Here is a 21,650-nt window from a genome sequence, read left to right as displayed (position 1 = left end):
AATCTTTTGTAGTCCCTCCAAGCGGGAGCAGATCACTCAAAGGTTGACCCAAGAGATGCCAGGATGATCCGCCGCTCAAGCTGGTCTCCATACACGATCTTCATTGAGATCCTCTCGAGCGTCGATTTCAAGCGTGGTAACATCGAAATCAGAGGACGTTGACCCTCTTTCCTTGTCTAGCACAAGTATAGCCCGTGCAGGCTGGCTTCGTAAAGGTGAATTTTATCCTCGGGTTACTCCTGCGCATAGCACTCTCTCTCACCAACTATAACGCATTATTGGGTCCCGTCGAGCATGAGAATAGCCCGTAATCCTTCTGTCAGGGAGTGATAGCGGAGCTAGAGTTTCAGTTCGTTCGTGGAGTCCACCTGCTGCACACGTAATCATGGTTTTAAACGTCTTCCATTTCTCAAGCCACCAGGATCACGAAGTGGTTAATTAATCTAGAATGACAGAGAATTTAATCATGTCATCACATGTTTCAGAGGTTTAGAATAACTAAGAGAATTATCATACCAAGCCAGATCATTTATCATCTACTGAATTATGGGTTGTTAGATTTCTAATAAAGTTTGATGTGGATGTATATCTTTTTTTTTTTTGTCGTATCGTAGATCTGAGACGAGTCATGGGCTTGTCTGGAGTTTCAGCCCTGAGGCGTTTAAAGCCACTGACACTGAACAACACATTGGGAATAAATGAAATAGCAAAAGAATTGAGCCACGTCAACAGAAAGAAACTCGTAACACAATGACGAATTAGTAGCAGAACACAACTGAACCTTTCTACAACACAACACTAACATCATAACAAATTCAAGAACCAGTGTAAGACACGCGAGCAAATATGTCACAACACAAACGTTTCTCTGTCATATTCCAAGTCCCAGGTGTATCTGACCTGTTCCTCAGTAATATTTAGTCTTTTCTCCATTACAAACAGATCACAGTTCTCAGTATTTCTTTTCGAACATGTGTGTGTGTGTGTGTGTGTGTGTGTGTGTGTGTGTGTGTGTGTGTGTGTGTGTCCCATGTTCGTATGTGCGTCCCCTTGTTTGTGGTGTAAGTGATGTTTTATGTTGTAGGATGGCAGAGAAGGGGGCCAGGGCCTCCGTTATCTCGGCTTGAGTTTCACTCCCCTGGCCGGGTCATCAATTCAGTTAGAACTCGTAACCTTTCTTGGCTAACTACAGATACCTCACATAACTGTGCTGGAGGTTGGCAATGGACAGTCTTTCACTACAGCAGCCAGTCACTATACAATCTTGGCATGAAATGAATTAAATCTATAACCACTTACCATGGGATTGCTTCTAAGTGAAACATTTCGTGGGATCCTCAGTCACCAGGACAGAAACCAGGCAAGAACAGTGTGTGTGTGTGTGTGTGTGTGTGTGTGTGTGTGTGTGTGTGTGTGTGTGTGTGTGTGTGTGAAGGTCTAGGATACCAGCGAGGGTTATGATTATCTTAATAATCATTAATGATCCATAGGAACTATGTAATAACTGAATCCCATAAAATATCCTGCAGGACTTTATCATCGACCAAGAAGGAGCGGCCTGGTAATGAAGACAATACACACATGGCGCGACCAGATGATCCAGGCATCACAGGCTGAGTGAGGGAACAGAAGGTTGTGTTGGTGTCTGGATGTTTACATGTAAATAAGTGAATGATGAATAATAAATAGTACAGTGTACCAATCCGATCAATACAACAGAATCAATAAAAGAAAAATGAACAAAGACAATACCACCACAAACAACGTCTCACAACACATCTAGCAGATCGTCAAGGACATCATCAGCTGATGGCCACTAAACAGCTGTTGCAGCAGGTGTCGCCCCAGCGATGGAAGCTGAAATTTCCATGTACAATTATTGCACGAGCTGCGCCGAGAGCCGGTGTGGGACGGCGTAATGCTACCAGTGTCACGAAGGGAAGTCAGTAATCATAGCAACACCATGAACAAACACTCACGGACTCCACTAGCTGCACGTTCAGGCCTGTAAAACGCTATTTCCGTCGTAAGATTACGTCTCTGTCGACGTGTCTTTGAGCTGCGTTGACGAGTTGCAAGGAGAGAGTCGGTGTATGTATGTGTGTGTGTGTGTGTGTGTGTGTGTGTGTGTATGTGTGTGTGTGATAGATCCTCATTATTGATATGAGTTACATGTGAATATATGTGTATGTGTTTTCACGTGCAGTCATTTCACACAGTAGAATGTGTGACTCGTTGTCATAATCTGTTTCTCATTGTACTTAAGTCCTCAGCTCCGGAGGTTTACCTCTGGATGTCATTTACAATTTTTATTTCCCGGCCCATATTTGTAGTCTCAGGATTCTGAAGGGACGAGATAGAGACTCTTTCAATTTTCCTATCTATTCAGCCATTGGAAAGCAGGAAATGGCCTCATCAGAACCTCGTCAGAGCCAACGTGGCCAATAATTTTTCCCCCATTAGAAAATCACTTTTGGTCGCCACTAAAACAGAACCATGATGGGTGATGCCAGTAACGCCTTCGGCCGAGGCCACCAAACCCTCGGGGTCCTGCGTTGCGCCTCACGCCATATCAACTTTCCATTTCCGTAGATGTAATGTGATTGGCAACACCGCTCGCCGGATAAATGAGCCTGGAAGGCGGGGAAGATCTGTACCTACCTGACGGTAAGTCACACGCGAGGGTAGGCCGACGAGGAAGTAAGTGAAAGTAATGGTGACAAGGTCGGTGGTAGAGGGCGGGACGAGTGTAAGCCTCGTCATCATGAAGGAACCAGTGGAGGTGGTATGAAGAGACGTTCCTCCCGGCTCTGACATACGCCATACCACAACCCTTGCATAAAAATGGTTCGGCCGCAGCGGTCACTTGTATAATGAGATTTACCACATGGTAGGGTGTTCCGTGGCCAGAACTCTTGTATAATGAGGCTTCACCAGGGATTAATCTTCTATAATGAGGCTTCACTAGGGATTAATCTTCTATAATGAGGCTTCACTAGGGATTAATCTTCTATAATGAGGCTTCACTAGGGATTAATCTTCTATAATGAGGCTTCACTAGGGATTAATCTTCTATAATGAGGCTTCACTAGGGATTAATCATCTATAATGAGGCTTCACTAGGGATTAATCTTCTATAATGAGGCTTCACTAGGGATTAATCTTCTATAGTGCGTTCTGTGGCATCCATAATTCATGAATAATTAGATCGACAGCGGTACTCTTTGTATAGCTTTCTCCCTTAGAATGATCTAGTATGATGAAAAATACAGCAGTGACCACGCTTGTATAAAGAGGTATACAGTAATGCCTTCACTCGTATAATGAAGCATCAAGTAATGCCCACAGATGTATAATGGGACATAGAATAGTAGCCACACTTGCGTAATAAGATATATAGCAGTGCCCACACTTATTTGCTAAGGCATAAAGTAATACCCAGACTTATATAATGAGATATAAAGCAATGCCTACACTTGTATAATGGGCATAAAGTAATGCTCTCACTTATATAATGAGGTTTGCGAAATTATCCACTCTTACGTGATGAGAGCATCTTCCAGAGTGTAGCATCTTCCAGAGTGTAGCATCTTCCAGAGTGTAGCATCTTCCAGAGTGTATCATCTTCCAGAGTGTATCATCTTCCAGAATGTAGCATCTTCCAGAGTGTAGCATCTTTCAGAGTGTATCATCTTCCAGAATGTATCATCTTCCAGAGTGTAGCATCTTCCAGAGTGTAGCATCTTTCAGAGTGTATCATCTTCCAGAATGTAGCATCTTCCAGAGTGTAGCATCTTTCAGTGATTTCTCGTATACTGAAGTGTAGTGTGATGTCGAGTCCCGCAGAAGGCTCTCGATTGCAGCGTCCACTCGTGGTTGTTACGGTGCCCACGCGGGTATGACACTGACTGTGTTCACACACGTATATTGTGTAATGCAGTGTTAAGTTTCGTATAGTGAGGCGTACAATATCGTCCTCTCTCGTATGATGCTGTATGGCGCAGTGGTCCACAATGGTGAGTGAAAAATATGTTTCCTCTCGCATAATGAGATCTATCATCAAGTACTGAAACTGTATATTGAATGCGACACTTGTACATCAAGTTTTACAGCAGAGACTCTTGTATGATATGGTCAATGCTTTCTCTATTATCATAAGGTTTCTGGCAGTGTTCATCCCTTCATCAAGGGGGTATGTGACAGTATTCATCTTTTTATTTTGAGAATCATGGAAGTGTTTTCTCTTTAGATATGGATTTTGGTAGTAATCACATTTTGGTAGTAATCACATTTTGGTAGTAATCACATTTTGGTAGTAATCACATTTACATTAAGGAACTTTGGGTAAAGTTCACCCCTTTATCACGGGGTTTGTCGCAGTTCTCACCCCTTCATCACGATTTGGGTGGCTGTACCCATTATAATTGTCAACATTTCTCATCCCTGATTAGCTGTGCCAAAAGCAGTGTTTGCATAGAATACGACAATGTCATCTACTGTTTACACTCATAATGCAGCTTTTACTTTGTACTATGTCTTGTGTACTGACGACTAAACCACTGACTACTATTGATATCAGTCTCCTGGCCGCAAGGGCATGACCTCTGGCCTGACCCATAAGGATCAGATCAAAGCTCGTGCCATCATAGATAAGGGTCGTATCGTCGTGCTAAAAAGTAATATTATCGTACTCAAGATATTAAGCATATTATCGGAGAAATAAGAAATATACCTATGTTATCCCTTTTAAAGATAAAAAACGAAAAATAACAGGTGATCAAAGAAAATGTATGACGTAAACTATAGTATTTTTCGTTTGAGGCTGCTAAATGAAAATCTACTACCAGCAAATGAATTATTATATTAGTAAAGTAATAACACAAAATGTTTATAGGATAATTACTTTGGATGGCAAATTAGTTTATGATATGATGGTAATGGATTTGAGCTAGACATATCAATACTATAGGGAAATGTATTATGCCTCCCTCACCACCCACGTTCGCTACGAAGAAAAATAACTTCAAATATGTCTTCACCACAACTTCAGTAAGCTTAGATTCACTTCATCTTCGACAAATGTATCTTTGCTTTACCCTGCACCACTGCCTTCAACCTGATCCTTACATTATACCCTTATCTTCAATACAGCCTTATGGGCCAGGTGAGGGATTGTCTTCACTCTAATCTTACTTTCCTTGCATCTTCGACACAATTAGCCTTTCTCCTGGTCCTCATAATTAGGTTGAAAGGCATTTTTCACAATACCCTCATTTTCAATATACCCCCGACATCATAGGCCTTGCCAATATACAAGGCATTACAGTTGTTGCACGTATGCAGGTAGACGATTGATTTATATATGGCAAGACGAAGTTACATCTCAGCACGCGCATTAATGAACACTTTGGGCGGTAGTACAAACAAGCTGCCTAACCTGCCAAACCCTCCCCCACCACCTCAGCACTATGAAACCATGATCACGACTATTACCACTCAGTGTCGGGCAGCGAGTTTCTCTGTACTGACCAGTAGCTCATCAACCACTGATCAGTTAATACTGGTCCCTTCTGTCCTACAGGAACGAACCCACTATAAGTATTAATGAGGTATCAAGAGAGCTATTTTGTTTTAATATAGTTTTATTAATTTTTGGTAGAACTATCAAGTCGTTTTGAAATGTATAGGTTAACGTTAGACTAGCTCGTCATGAACCATAGAATTTTGATTTTATCGAACAGACATTGTTGAATTTATGTCACGTGTTGATGTGTTATACATAAGGTAGGATTGTTGCTCATATATATATATATATATATATATATATATATATATATATATATATATATATATATATATATATATATATATATATATATATATATATATATATATATATATATATACACACACACACACACACACACACACACACACACATTTTATGAGAAGAGAAAGTAGACAGTCGCAGTCGCAGCAAAACCAAACATATAGATCCTTCAAGGTGCCATGTCATGTATATTTCTATGTTCCATACATGTAACTAACTTTCCTCATTTGATTTAGAATCTAATGAAGCAATGCATCAGACATAATCACTCATCTACATGACCAGAGTTCCATCACACGTCGTCAAAATGATATTTATCTCAGGTACAGCAGTAATCTCCATTTTCTCTTCCAAACTCCTTCACAGAAAACCTAGTTTGGCTTCATAGGAAACTACTTAGAACGTAATCATATATAAAATCGTGAAACATTTTATAGAGTTGATAGAGATGCTCTGTGGAAGGTATTAAAAATATATGGTGTGGGAGGCAAGTTGTTAGAAGCAGTGAAAAGTTTTTATCGAGGATGTAAGGCATGTGTCCGTGTAGGAAGAGAGGAAAGTGATTGGTTCTCAGTGAATGTAGGTTTGCGGCAGGGGTGTGTGATGTCTCCATGGTTGTTTAATTTGTTTATGAATGGGGTTGTTAGGGAGGTGAATGCAAGAGTTTTGGAAAGAGGGGCAAGTATGAAGTCTGTTGTGGATGAGAGAGCTTGGGAAGTGAGTCAGTTGTTGTTCGCTGATGATACAGCGCTGGTGGCTGATTCATGTGAGAAACTGCAGAAGCTGATGACTGAGTTTGGTAAAGTGTGTGAAAGAAGAAAGTTAAGAGTAAATGTGAATAAGAGCAAGGTTATTAGGTACAGTAGGGTTGAGGGTCAAGTCAATTGGGAGGTAAGTTTGAATGGAGCAAAACTGGAGGAAGTAAAGTGTTTTAGATAACTGGGAGTGGATCTGGCAGCGGATGGAACCATGGAAGCGGAAGTGGATCATAGGGTGGGGGAGGGGGCGAAAATTCTGGGAGCCTTGAAGAATGTGTGGAATCGAGAACATTATCTCAGAAAGCAAAAATGGGTATGTTTGAAGGAATAGTGGTTCCAACAATTTTGTATGGTTGCGAGGCGTGGGCTATGGATAGAGTTGTGCGCAGGAGGATGGATGTGCTGGAAATGAGATGCTTGAGGACAATGTGTGGTGTGAGGTGGTTTGATCGAGTAAGTAACGTAAGGGTAAGAGAGATGTGTGGAAATAAAAAGAGCGTGGTTGAGAGAGCAGAGGAGGGTGTTTTGAAATGGTTTGGGCACATGGAGAGAATGAGTGAGGAAAGATTGACCAAGAGGATATATGTGTCGGAGGTGGAGGGAACGAGGAGAAGTGGGAGACCAAATTGGAGGTGGAAAGATGGAGTGAAAAAGATTTTGTGTGATCGGGGCCTGAACATGCAGGAGGGTGAAAGGAGGGTAAGGAATAGAGTGAATTGGATCGATGTGGTATACCGGGGTTGACGTGCTGTCAGTGGATTGAATCAGGGCATGTGAAGCGTCTGGGGTAAACCATGGAAAGCTGTGTAGGTATGTATATTTGCGTGTGTGGACGTGTATGTATATACATGTGTATGGGGGTGGGTTGGGCCATTTCTTTCGTCTGTTTCCTTGCGCTACCTCGCAAACGCAGGAGACAGTGACAAAGCAAAAAAAAGAAAAAAAAAATATACATAACATATATATATATTTTCATTTATATATATATATATATATATATATATATATATATATATATATATATATATATATATATATATATATATATATATATATATATATATATATATATATATATATATATATATATATATATATATATATATATTCTTTCTTCTTTCATACCATTCACCATTTCCCGCATTAGCGAGGTAGCGTTAAGAACAGAGGACTGGGCCTTTGAGGGAATATCCTCACCTGGCCTCCTTCTCTGTTCCTTCTTTTGGAAAAAAAAAAAAAAAAAAAAAAAAAAAAAAAAAAAATATATATATATATCCAGGCCACACAGACCTTTCCGTGGTTTACCATAGACGTTTCACATGCCCTGGTTCAGTCCACTGACACCACGTCGACCCCGGTATACCACATCATTCCAATTCACTCTCTTTCAGGCACCGATTACTCAACATCTTTTTTGCTCCATTCTTCCTGCTCCAATTTGCTCCTCCGCTTCTTCTTGTTCCCTACACCTCTAACTCACACACACACACACACACACACACACACACACACACACACACACACACACACACACACACACACACACACACACACACACACACACACACACACACAGGATCACTGGATATTCTGACATGAAACAGAAAGGAAGAAGAGAAAGATGATGATGGGAAAGAACAGAAAAGGTTCTGTCACACAAGAAAGTCACGAATGAATGGAATGTCACACCTAAAGCAGAACATGGCGGAGGATCCCAAGAAAAACCATTTGTGCATAATGACGTACTCCATTGCGGAGAAGTTGGTAACATCTTCGTTTCCCAGTTGTAGATACCAGATTCGAATCTCTACCTAAATGGTGTAATGTTTGTTGGTTAACTGAGAGGGAAATTTAAAGGAACGGAAAACTTGTCTTAAAAAAGAGTAGGCTGTAACTGTTACTACAGATATGAGATGGTGCGGATTTCCAAAGCTTATAGGTGTAAGGAACGAAACAGATATCATAATGAGCCATTCTTGAATTGACGGGAGTACAAGGGAAGCCAATTATCGGAAGCAGATTCTGTAATGAAATATACAGAACAGGGAAAGAGAATCAACATTGTGATGTAGGGCAAAGGGGTCAAGTCAGACTGGAAGACTTGATAAGCTGGATTGATTAGAATTCGAATGTTAAGTATGTAGAGAAAAAAACCTCTTTAAATACAAGATCGGTATTCCATGTAATCGAGTAAGTATTCAGAAGAAAACAAGCTCTCGGAATTTGAACAGGACTCCCCATGTTGTCTGAAGCTTTAGATGTATCATGCACTACAACATACAATGTCTCACAGAGGATGACCAGACACTGGTAAGGGGAAATCATATCACCAATGGATTTCGCTCTCCGGAACCCATGCCGATGATCAGGGAGCATCTTAAACCCAGGTATTTAAAAGAAATATGATTAGAGAGAAGCTCGAAGAATTTGGAAATGATTAGAGTAAGAATCACAGTACAACAATAGCTGGGAGAGTTAGAACGGCAACCATCCGAAGAAGGAAAACTTGTGTTTGAGCAGAAGTAAGATAGTCGAACTCAGGAAGAAATTAAGAAACACATTTTCTCCCAGCACAGTTAGAGTCCTCGGAAAAAGAATATATATATATATATATATATATATATATATATATATATATATATATATATATATATATATATATATATATATATATATATATATATATATATTTCATCCCTGGGGATAGGGGAGAAAGAATACTTCCCACGTATTCCCTGCGTGTCGTAGAAGGCGACTAAAAGGGGAGGGAGCGGGAGGCTGGAAATCCTCCCCTCTCGTTTCTTTTTTTTTAATTTTCCAAAAGAAGGAACAGGGAAGGGGGCCCGGTGAGGATATTCCCTCAGAGGCCCAGTCCTCTGTTCTTAACGCTACCTTGCTAACGCGGGAAATGGCGAATAGTTTAGAAAATATATATATATATATATATATATATATATATATATATATATATATATATATATATATATATATATATATATATATATTATCCCTGGGGATAGGGGAGAAAGAATACTTCCCACGTATTCCCTGCGTGTCGTAGAAGGCGACTAAAAGGGAAGGGAGCGGGGGGCTGGAAATCCTCCCCTCTCGTTTTTTTTTAATTTTCCAAAAGAAGGAACAGAGAAGGGGGCCAGGTGAGGATATTCCCTCAAAGGCCCAGTCCTCTGTTCTTAACGCTACCTCGCTATCGCGGGAAATGGCGAATAGTATGAAAAAAAAAAAAAAAAAAATATGTATATATATATATATATATATATATATATATATATATATATGAGAACTTATTTATCGAACTCATATCAAAGCCCCATTATAAGTTTTAATCAACGCAAAGTAATGTATCAACTACTAGAATATCTCCATACAAACCAACCTTACCAGTAATCGCCAAAAAAATTATTGCTGAGGTGCGGACGAGTCGAGATGCGAATCTGTTCGCCTCCTAATTACACGTTTCTGAAAAAAAAACACCCAGACTTCCAGGCAACCAGTGAACTAGGCAACACCAGCGAGGCGAGGAACGCGACGCTGATGCATATTATCATTCCCTCAGGCGAGGAGGAGCAACTAGAAGACTTCTCGACTCATCTAACCTCTCTCACAGCGTAGCCCTCTGGTATCTCTCACAGCGTAGCCCTCTGTTATCTGACACTCACAAATTATAATCATTATCATATGTGTATACTATGCAGTGATGTTCGCACTGGGAAGTCTTTCTGAATATATATTTGTTTTTATACGAAATGATAAACAGATGTTAGACAGGTTGATATAGGACGGCCCAGGACAGTAATTGTAACCTGATGGTCAGGTAGCAGCAGCTGCCTGGTTGACCTTGGACGCACGCGCAGGTTGTGTGCCTCACACGCCTGATGCCACACACCACCACAACCTGGGTCACTATACTGCCATAACACTATAACTTGGGGCAACTTAATACTATTGGCCACTATAACACTATAACTTGGGACGCTATACTGTCATACACCAACATAACACTAATTTGAGGCACTGTATATTAGTACATCACCATAACATTGTAATTCAGAGCACCATAATGCCATGCACCAGTATAAGACTATACCCTGAGGCACCGCACTGATATGGCAATGAAACTGTAATCTGGGTACCATAATGCCATGCACCACCATGACACCATACACTGGGGCACCATTCTGCCATGCACCACCTGATGCTTTAACCTGAGGCATCATACTGCCATGCTCCTTTATGACACTATAACCCGGGGCACCATACTGCCATACACCAACACGACATTGTAACCTGTGGCGCCGTACCACCATGCACCACTATGATACTATAAGCTGAGGGCGCCATATTGTCATATATCACTATGACAGTATACAACGTGGCTCTATACCACTGTATATGAACATGATATTATGGTAAGGGTCACTATGCTACCTGATATCCCAAGTTCTATATCTAACACTGTCAGGGAGCCCCTGTGCTAAACTAAGGCTATGTTGAAGTGCCACACTGTCTGCAGAAGCTGAGTACCTGATTGTGTTGGAGAACATCTTAGAATCCATGTTAGTTAATTCCTCGAAGACGAAGGTACATACTGGAACCCGACGGTACAGCTCTCGAGCAAGCGGGTGCGATCCTTGAGTAATATTGTACCACACATGAGAATGTTGGACTAGCCCTTGAACTTGATGTTATGACCGTTAGATCTGATGGACTGAACTTTGGCCCGACTGTAAAAGGTCACATCAGAGGCCAGGCTATCTTACCCAAGGGTTGTACCGTCGTGTTCAACAGGTCAATATTATAAACAACCAATTATATCATCATTGATGATGTATCTCATCATTAGCTCTGATGATCATACTTTTCACATACTTTTCACATGTATATTTCTTTTTTCTTTTCGCCATTTCTCGCATTAGCGAGGTAGCGTTAAGAACAGAGGACTGAGCCTTTGATTGAATATCCTCACTTGGCCTCCTTCTCTATTCCTTCTTTTGAAAAATTTAAAAACGAGAGGGGAGGATTTCCAGCCTCCCGCTCCCTCCCCTTATAGTCGCCTTTTACGACACGCAGGGAATACGTGGGAAGTACTCTTAATCCCCTATCCCCAGGGATACCATATATATATATATATATATATATATATATATATATATATATATATATATATATATATATATATATATATATATATATATATATATATATATATATATATATATATATATATATATATATATATATATATATATATATATATATATATATATATATATATATATATATATATATATATATATATATATATATATATATATATATATATATATATACATATATATATATGTATGATTAGAGAATGTTATAAAAAAGAACAAATTAAAAAAGATAGCAATTATGCAGGCCACTGAAACCTACCCACATGACTGGAGACTGAGTTATGAAAGACTGATTTTGATTCCCACGTCCAGACCAGACGATGCCGCAGGAGAGCTCCACCTGCGGGACACTAGCTGACCTTCGACACACCAGAGCTTCAACCGTCGCTACAGCCTAATTGTGGCTTGTTTACCAGCCGACAGAGCCGGTCCCATGTTTCTGCATGACCCATCTCCCTCAGGCGGGAGCACAAGAAGACGACAAGTGTTCCAACAACAGGTTGCTGCGTCATTCATCTCCTCCCCGCAGCACCACCAGAGCACAAGTTACAGCAGTGGCTCTATTCCAGCCATAGCTGCGTCATCCATTTCTCTGACGCTGCACTGCAGTCCCAAGGGACGAAAAATGTTCTAGCCGCGCCTGTGCTGCTGCATCATCCATCATTCTACCACTGCCGTACCAGAAGACGCGGACGGTGTTGCAGAATCCTGCCGGTTATGGCACCAACTAATTACATGTCTCAGTCTGTCTCTGTCCTCTGAATCATAGACAATTCTCTATCTATTCACAGATGCAGTGTTGTCTTCATTGTCTGAGACCAAAATTTTTTTGGGTCGTAAACACTTCAGCGTGGAGATGAATACACTAAGTAGGAACGATATACATTTTAACGTAATTAAGAACATATTTACAAAGTTACAAGACACACACAATGCCATCTGCGGCCTCCCAAGCAGGGAACTCTAGATCTTAAGACACTTGGGCGTGTCTTCTGGAGTGATAAATCGAATATCTCTCCAGAAGACAACACTCATCTTGCCTGTCTCTTGGGGCCTTGTTTTCACACGTCAGAGGAGGGACCACAACTCTCACAGGACACTCCTTTCCTTTGTGTGGACACAAAATCTTCCAGCAGCAATGTAGATATGACAGTCAATTCTTGTGATTTATGTAACATCGGCGGTTGTTTACATAAAAGAAGAAATTAACTCTAATAAGTTTGGGAAGTGCATGAGTGTGTGCGTATGTATGCGTTGCATAATCGTAACCCTTTTTAGTCACCTCAGTGTATAAACAAGTCTCTGGCTATGTTGCAACTCGTTGACTGGCCTATAGTCTTCGTGTGTTTGCCATTGTGCAGTTGCAGCTGCGTGTAAAGCCTTGTGGCGTGTTATCAACGAAGAAGGTCATCAAGACGACCATGTGGTGAGCCTCACTGTGTGGTGTGGCACACAGGAGTCCACCATTGGTGAGCGTAACACCATGGATGAACGTAGCACCATGGATGAGCGTAACACTATTGGTGAACGTAACACTATGGGTGAGGCTGGCTCGTGACAACATAATCCATCACTCATCTGGTCTTCAAGTTCTGACCAAAATGTCTTTCATCTGTGTTTGGGAAGTCAACAGGATCCTCGATACATACTATGTCGAAGCTTCAATGCGTCTGTTCTCAGTATATCTAAGCTTCAGCTTCTTCATATGCAGATGTATCAAAACTCCGACACCTCGATACTCAGTGTATCAAAGCTCCAACCTTACAAATCGTGGCTTGTCCAGAGCTGGTAATTCACTGTCAAAAGCTTAAAAATTCAAAAGATTTCCAAGGTTCTTGTGGTTCATATAACTACACCTTCAAGCCGGAGCCATACAGTCTAGTTTCACATGTGACTCACTGTGAATGAAGCAGTAGATAACTCTGTGCATGAAACGCTCAGCGACTATGTTTTCATATGAAGGTGTCTTCATTTCAAGGACGGGTCATGGCAACTTAAGACAAACACAAGGAAAACTTTGCATTAGTTGATTACCCGAGACTGAAAATGTGTTGGTTAGCGGTGGAAGTGGTGGTGATGGCAGTGGTGGTGGTTGTAGCGATATTGGTGATGGTGGTAATTATGATGGTGGTACTGGTGATGGTGATGGTGGTAATTATGATGATGGTACTGGTGATGGTGATGGTGGTAATTATGATGATGGTACTGGTGATGGTGATGGTGGTAATTATGATGGTGGTACTGGTGATGGTGATGGTGGTAATTATGATGGTGGTACTGGTGATGGTGATGGTGGTAATGTTGGTGGTACAAGGTGTTGCTGTTGTGGTGGTGATGCTGCTGCTGGAAGAGTTGTTTGTCGTAAAGGTGATGGTGAAGCTGATGGTGGTGGTGGTGGTGGTGATGGTGGTGGTGGTGGTGTTGGTGTTGGTAATGGTGGTGGTGGTGTTGGTAATGGTGGTGGTGGTGGTGATGTTGGCGCTGATGGTGGGGCCCGGTCGGCGGGACGCCCTCGTCACTGCCAGAGGTAATCATATAACAAGCACTCTGACCATGAGCTGCTGTTGCTAACTGCTTAGGATCGGTGATGTGCTCATGGAGAGAGAGAGAGAGAGAGAGAGAGAGAGAGAGAGAGAGAGAGAGAGAGAGAGAGAGAGAGAGAGAGAGAGAGAGAGATGACTAATAACAATAGAAAGGTGAAAGTTGTGTGGACATATTTATATGAAGATGACTAATTTAGGTTTTGCTATATCATCGATATCTTTCTAGGGAAGAAACTACTGTTCCTTGATAGTGAAGGTGAAAAGTTTTGCAGTGGATGGAGGAATCAAATGATAAGAAGCATGAATAAAAGACATTGGTAATAAAGGGGTGATGAAGACATTTGACAAAAAAGATGTAAAAGTACTATTATGAGATAAGGTTAGTAGTGGATGAACAGAATAAACTGAATGAAGTGATAGTAATTATGGACAGAATACGGAAATTCAAAAAATTATGTGAAAGTAAAGAATGTTCAAGATGGGCGACCGACAAGAGTAAAACTACCTCCTCTACAGGACAAATAGGTAACTACGAATAGATATTTTCACATACCTAGTCGTTACAAAAGGCCTCGAACATATAACCCACGTCCGTGACATACAATAAATAAATGATTAATCAACTTTCAAAATCTAACAGGTAATGACTTACATACAGACGAGGTATCTTAGAAGATATACCACTGTAAGACTGAAAGAAACAAGTGATGAAATGAAAGAAAGTTGACTGAAAGACAATGATTACGAATTGACAAATGAGCGTATTACGCTTCCAACTTCTCCCGTCTACTGATGACATTAGATAAGAAAGCGTGACACCTAAATCAACTTTCAGACGTGAGGGAAAGTAACATCTAAGTAACTGATATTTGATATGACGCTTTTTTTTTATCCTTTATTCCCCTGACATTAATCCCAAACCTAATCCTAACTCAGGCTAATCCTACCCGATCTAACTTAATTTTACCTGAACTCCAGTGACTTGAACATTTAAGTTTTGGTAACAATTTTCTCACTTAGGTCTTTTCCCTCAGACTTATCCGTATCCGCAATATTTTATTTTCTCATCGTTAACCACTTGGTACAAAATGTATCGTATGTACAAGGAATTTCCCTATGGTCTCCACCATTAACCTGGTTCATTTACAAGAGGCAGTTTTGAGTTATAAGTACAGGTTCATCACATGGGATCATGTTTATGTGTCGGCGCAGGTGGGAGCCAGTCTTTTGTGGATACCAAGAACTTGTTCATTAGCCTGAGGGTTGTCGTCGTATGGGTTCCTTGGATACAGACGTTTCTGTAGGTTTACCCAGACGGAGGGCTACCAGTCGTCTAGCACATCATACATGTCTGCACACTCACCTAACCTGCAAGGATCAATCTCCCTGAGATAAGGAAAGGAAACTTGTACGAGGTAGCGAGGTTTGGATCCTACTTGTGAATCGCTGAGGTTCGGTTTTGGTGTGGTCAAGCAGGTGTCTGAGGCAATCCCGGACTCTCAGACTCCCCTTGGTATACACGCTGGACGATCCTCCAGTCGTGTGCCGACGCCCCGTCTTGCCACTATCCTTGAGACCGTACACGTACAAATATTTACCTACTGCTCGTCATGAGCTTCTTCCAAATTACTTTCGGTGTCAAGAACTCATGGAAAATGGTATTCTAACCCAGATGATAACCTGTGTTGCCGTTCTGTGGTGAGACAAGTGTAAGAAAATAGGTTTAGTGAGGGTACAACGGGCATTCTCAGCTGCAGCTTGCGCGTGCGGCCAAGGACACCAGTCCACCTAGACAGGTTAGGATATTATCAGCGGCGGGATAGTGCGTTGTAATGATCATTGTGGCGGCCTCTCACTGCACTGTCTCGCCCTGGAGACAGGCCGCTGGGGAGTCCACACTCTTGTTCTGCCTCGCCAGGTCTTTTTAGATTATCTCGGTGCTGATGTTTTTGCTTACATTTTCTGTGTGCGTGTGTGTGTGTGTGCGCGCGCACACACACACACACACACACACATCATATAGCCAAGCTACATTTTGTGTTCACGCAAAGTTATCGTCCATAGATAATCTTGGACGATGTCAAAATAAAGTACGTTCCTCTCCTTCCCAGGGTAACAACCGCATGACATCTGCCTATCTGTATGGACCAAACTTGTTCCATAAGATGAATCAAGAAAACATGAGATGGTCATGATAGCCAGATATAGAAGGTGGTATCAGGCAACGAGAGATAGAGCGATATGTATCTTCATCCTACCGAAGAATATACAAGGATACTCACACCCGACAGACCCAAGGGCTAAGCGAGGTGGTCTGGCCTTAACACTACATAATAGATAATAACAGAAAATGTTGTCCCTTTAAAAAACAGTTGAAGAAAATAACAGCAAAGCAAAGGCTGTCTCCCTGCCCTCCACCCCTTCCGGTAACACACCGGACGAAAAACAGAAGAAATACCTTGCAGGATTAATATGCCTGAAGAATTTTTTTACGGGAAAGTTATAAGGTAGATTGAATATCAATATGTCACACATCCCATCACCAACGACATGCATTCCTTCACTTTTTGTTATAGAGACAATAGTAAAGATAAACTTGAGCTCCAGCCTCTCGACTTACCATGTATACATTACTCCTGATGTTGAAGAATGATACAAGAATCCTTAATTACTCTCTCAAAGCAAGTTACATGGGTTAATCAATGTTGGCATATTACCCAAGCATGGGCAAAGAGAGGTGGTTGAAAAGGTAGCATGATATACTGCCACATTATGATGATTGATTTAAGTAATTATTCAATACCGAAGAGTGACAAGTGATAATCAAGTCAGATCTTAAAGATATTAGGATATTGTTCTGACACCATTAGCTGAGAGCTTATTTCATGCATCAGTAGTGTCGATGGTAAAGAAATATTTGTAGAGTCCACATTAACTCGGTGACCTGTAAGATTTAGTCCATTTTCTAGCGTTGGTAGTGCTGGCGCTACTGTAAAGAAATTTTCAATGTCGACGTTGTCAAATTCTTTAAGTATTTAAAACATTCTATTGATTTGCCTCGGAGGCTCCTTTTGCTAAGAGAAAACAAGTTAAATTTTTGCACTCTGTCCTGATATTGTTTGTTACGCAAGGAAGGAATCAGTAAAGTTGTTCTTCGCTGTACTGTTTCCAATATAAGAGTGTCCTTGCTTAAGCAGGGGGCACAAAACTGCACTGCGCATTCGAGGTGGAGCCTAACAATACTCAAGTATAGTGGCACTATCACATCCTTGCTTTTGTATGAAATATTTCTATTGAATCCTAACACCTATTTGCTTGTTGCCAGGTTCATCACAGTGCTGGGAGAACTTGGAGACAGTGATCATTAGATCCCTCACACTAGCTAGTGGTGTCCCTTTATCTTGTGGCCCATCAATTTATAATGGATTATTTTTTGTTGAGGTTTCCTACTTATAACAGCTAATATTCAGTGACGTTAAATGGCATTTGCCATTTTCCACTCAATTCAGCGATTTTATCTAGATCCTCTCGTTATCTTCGCCTTATCTTTTTCAGTGAATATGGCAATTCCGATCTTTTTGTCATCTGCAAATTTAGACGCTAAGTTTTTCAGCCCTACGTCAATGTCGTTGATATAAATGATGAAGAGTATAGGCCCAAGTGCGGATCTATAGCGGGACCTACAGGTAACGGCTGATCACGGTGATGATACAGTTTGTTTCGCCTTGAAACATATGAGAGAACAGCGCATGGCTAGGGACATGTAAATTTTTTCAGTGCTCCCTAGTTATGAACGTAGGTGAATGTGGCATGTATGTGACGTGTGATAGATTTGGTTTTGAAAAGAACATACACCCAAGTCTACGACATGTGATCTTACGAGACGTACAAATTACGCATTTTTTTTGTACATGTGTCTTTTACAGGAGAATGCATCCTCATGTTAAATTGCTCTTACAGAGATACTTGTCTGGCTGTACTTCATCCCAACAACAGCGGAGACATAAACCTTGCTTCAAGTTAGACTGTTTTTGAGTGCCACCTTACACCGCGTTACGCTCAGAACGTTGCCAGTGCTGTGTTCTAGCTAGGTTTACATTATCTCTTCAGTGCCACTGAAGGATAATGTCAGCTTTCTATATCTCGTTTTGTACATCCTTAAACTCTTCAGCTCTTTGAAAACAGAGGTGCGACCCCTCATCACGACATTACAACCCTTGACAATGATGGCGTGACCTTTGAACTGTTAATGGTTAGATGGAAGACAAGGCTGACAAACTCAAGGGTCTCATCGTCGCATCGCGTATTCAAAGACATCGTTCTGAGGAGACTTAGCTGGGCAGAGGAATGTGTCGTTATGTCTATGGACTGGCAGACATCTTCACCTTGTCTGCAAGACAACTACATATGAAGTGTATAAACATGTCGACTAACGATTCAAAGGATTTATCATCTGATTATCGATCGAGTGTTTACTTCTGTGGATCTACCTGTTACCGGCTCATTTACATAACGTAAGGTGGCCACATATATAGTTACCTTAACCATCAGTTCAATTGTATACTATAACGTATTTTCCTCAGTAATTCATTCAGGATGTTAGTTGGGTGTTATCATCCTTAATTCCCAACTGAGATCATTTCTGTAGCCTTATTAACGCGTAGAGGTGAAGACTCCGACAGTGATGGCAGCTAAAAGGAAGACAGGATGGTAGAGTGGGTTGGTATAAACGTCACTTGAAATGAACGAATGTAGTTACAGAGCGATGTAATTAAGGAAGAAGATGGACGTAGATATCGAGTGTGTTGTGTGGTAGGACTGACGAAGGCGGCTTGGAAGAGACCAGGCAACGTGGTAAGGGAACAAAGGTTTCGGGCAGCTTAAGCTAGTTGGTTGACAGAGAAGGAAGACAGACCCAGACTGTGTATGGGTGTGTATCTTTTTATGTTTATGTTTGTTTGGGTACTTATGTATTTGTTTTTGTTAGTATGACGAAATTTGACATATCAAACTTCTAGTAGAAAAGAGGTTAAAGTGAACTGTATTTGATTAAACTGAAATTTAAGTTCTCCTTGACATTATAAGTGAGCTTCAGGATCGTCCTTTTTTTTGTCGTAATCTCAAAATCGGTATCATAGCATAATAAGATATCCAGTGTCACTTAACACATATGTATGATAATTGACATTTTTCGTCGATGAAAATTATATTTTTTCATGTTTTATGATGAAAGCACAACACTAAACCCTTGGAGCACTACGGTGCAGCTCTTGAGCACGACAGTGCAACTCTTGAGTATGATGGTCTGAGCTATGACCACAACCGTGGCCAGAATATCATACCCTCGGGTCACACCGTTCTGCTCGGATCGTCGATGTGTTCACTGGGTTGATATGAAGTCGTTCCATTTGTCTCGAGCAGTAATTGGTACGGCTGTAACCTGACTGGATCGTTCAAGGCAACGCAAGAGAGTTCGTAGTCAGGTCGGGAAGACCCGCTGGACAACCAGACTGAGTGGTAACTGGTACCAGGAAAATGTAAGGATGGCGGGTGTAGCGGCCAGGACGGGATGATCTGCTGGACGACCAGACTAAGTTGGTACCTGGTACCAGGAAAACAGGGGACAGGGGGCTGGCGGGTCGAGGCCAGGACGGGACGACCTTCTGAAAGACCGGCCCAGGGTGGTACCCACTAGCTGGATCTAGGAGGCAGGCGGGTCATAAGGCACTCCTTGCTTGACAAGTTTCCTGATCTTCAAAAGTCCTGTCCTTGACCAATGGACCTTACTCATGTAAGACGCCATGAAACTTTGTCGGGGTCTACACGAGATTCAAGATACTTCCAAACGCTGGATATGTAGAGCCTAAAACACATCTAATATGATGCAGAGTTGAATCTGCCTGATACCATTAACGAGAGGCAAAACAGAGATGTAGCTTTCGAGGTACTTTCACATAGTGGCTGTTTCTCTATAGTGAGGGACAGAACCAGATACATGTGTGATATCTGCACTTTAGACGTGCAGAGGAAATGACTTATATGACTTCAATGACAAAGCAAACGTAGGTAGAGGTCGTCAAGCTGATGGCAACCTAACCTAAGACCTTAAATGAGATTGCAGGCATCAGTCAAGCAAAGGCTTAGCCTAAGGTCGTCAGTAAAGTATGAGCCCAACCTGAGGTCGTTATTGAAGTGTCAGCACAGCTTAACTTCGTCACTGAACTGACAGTTCCTCTTGAGGTCGTTAGGAAGGCGACAAGCTAGCTCAAAGTCGTCATTAAACAATCAGGCTTACTTGCGGTCGTTACTAAGGTCCGAAGTCAGCGTGAGTTCATCAGTGAGAAACCAGTGCTTGAGGTCGTCATTGATGGAGTTTAGCTTCTTGATGATATCATTTAGAAGTCAGGTTAGTTTGTCATTCGTGAGAGGTGCGGCAATCTTAAGTCACCAATGAGGGGGCAAGTCAGTTTTGGGTCATTATTGAGAAGGTAGGTCAGTTTGTGACTATTAGTGAGGGTGCAAGTCAGCCCGAGGTCGTCATTTAGATGGCTGATCATCATGCGGTTATCCCTGGGGTGACAAGTCAGCTTTAGGACATCACTTGGATTGCACGTCAGCTGAAAATCTTTAGTTAATGGATAATTTAGATTGACATCAGTGATGAGCAGATGATGAATGATGAGGTCAGGAGGAACATTTCACCTTATGGACGGTAGAGGTGTCTCTCTGGTGACTGGTTGGGAGAGGTTTTCCAGACTGTCGTAAAAGCACCCAGGTAGCCACAAAGATCAAGGACAACCTTATGCTTTGCCGTTCGAGCCAGCCATCAACCATCATTAGATGCTGCGAAAACATCAATTGAACCGGCACCGCTGTGAAGTGGCGGTGTCCCTTAGCATCAGATAAGGTTTAATCTCTGTCTTCAAGCGAACTTACCCGCATTCCTCCATCTGGCCTAAAATGGTCGAGCTCACTCTGCCGTAAAGACTGGCACAAGTGGTCGAGCTGCTGGTGTGTCTCTGCTTGGTGTGCGGTGTAACAGTCTAGCTGGCCTAACTTCCCTCACTCAACCTGCGCTGCTCATAACCATTTCTATCACTGACCAATGTTTCCACTTGCCTAAGGATTTGTATTTGGCCTGAGTTGCAGCCCAGAAGACAATTTGGAGCGGATAGTACTTTATACAATGTACCTGACTTAATTAGATGGTAGTCTAAAGCTTTATTATCATGAGATCATCATTCTCTACAGTGAGACACAGCTGCGCTGGCAATGGATATACATCACGGTGGCATCACAAGAACGCCAGCTATGTTCGTGATTCCTCAGTAAGGCAAGGCATCGT

This window comes from Panulirus ornatus, chromosome 16, assembly GCF_036320965.1.
Source record: "Panulirus ornatus isolate Po-2019 chromosome 16, ASM3632096v1, whole genome shotgun sequence".
NCBI classification, from domain to species: domain Eukaryota; kingdom Metazoa; phylum Arthropoda; class Malacostraca; order Decapoda; family Palinuridae; genus Panulirus; species Panulirus ornatus.
This window is presented reverse-complemented; position numbering follows the sequence as displayed.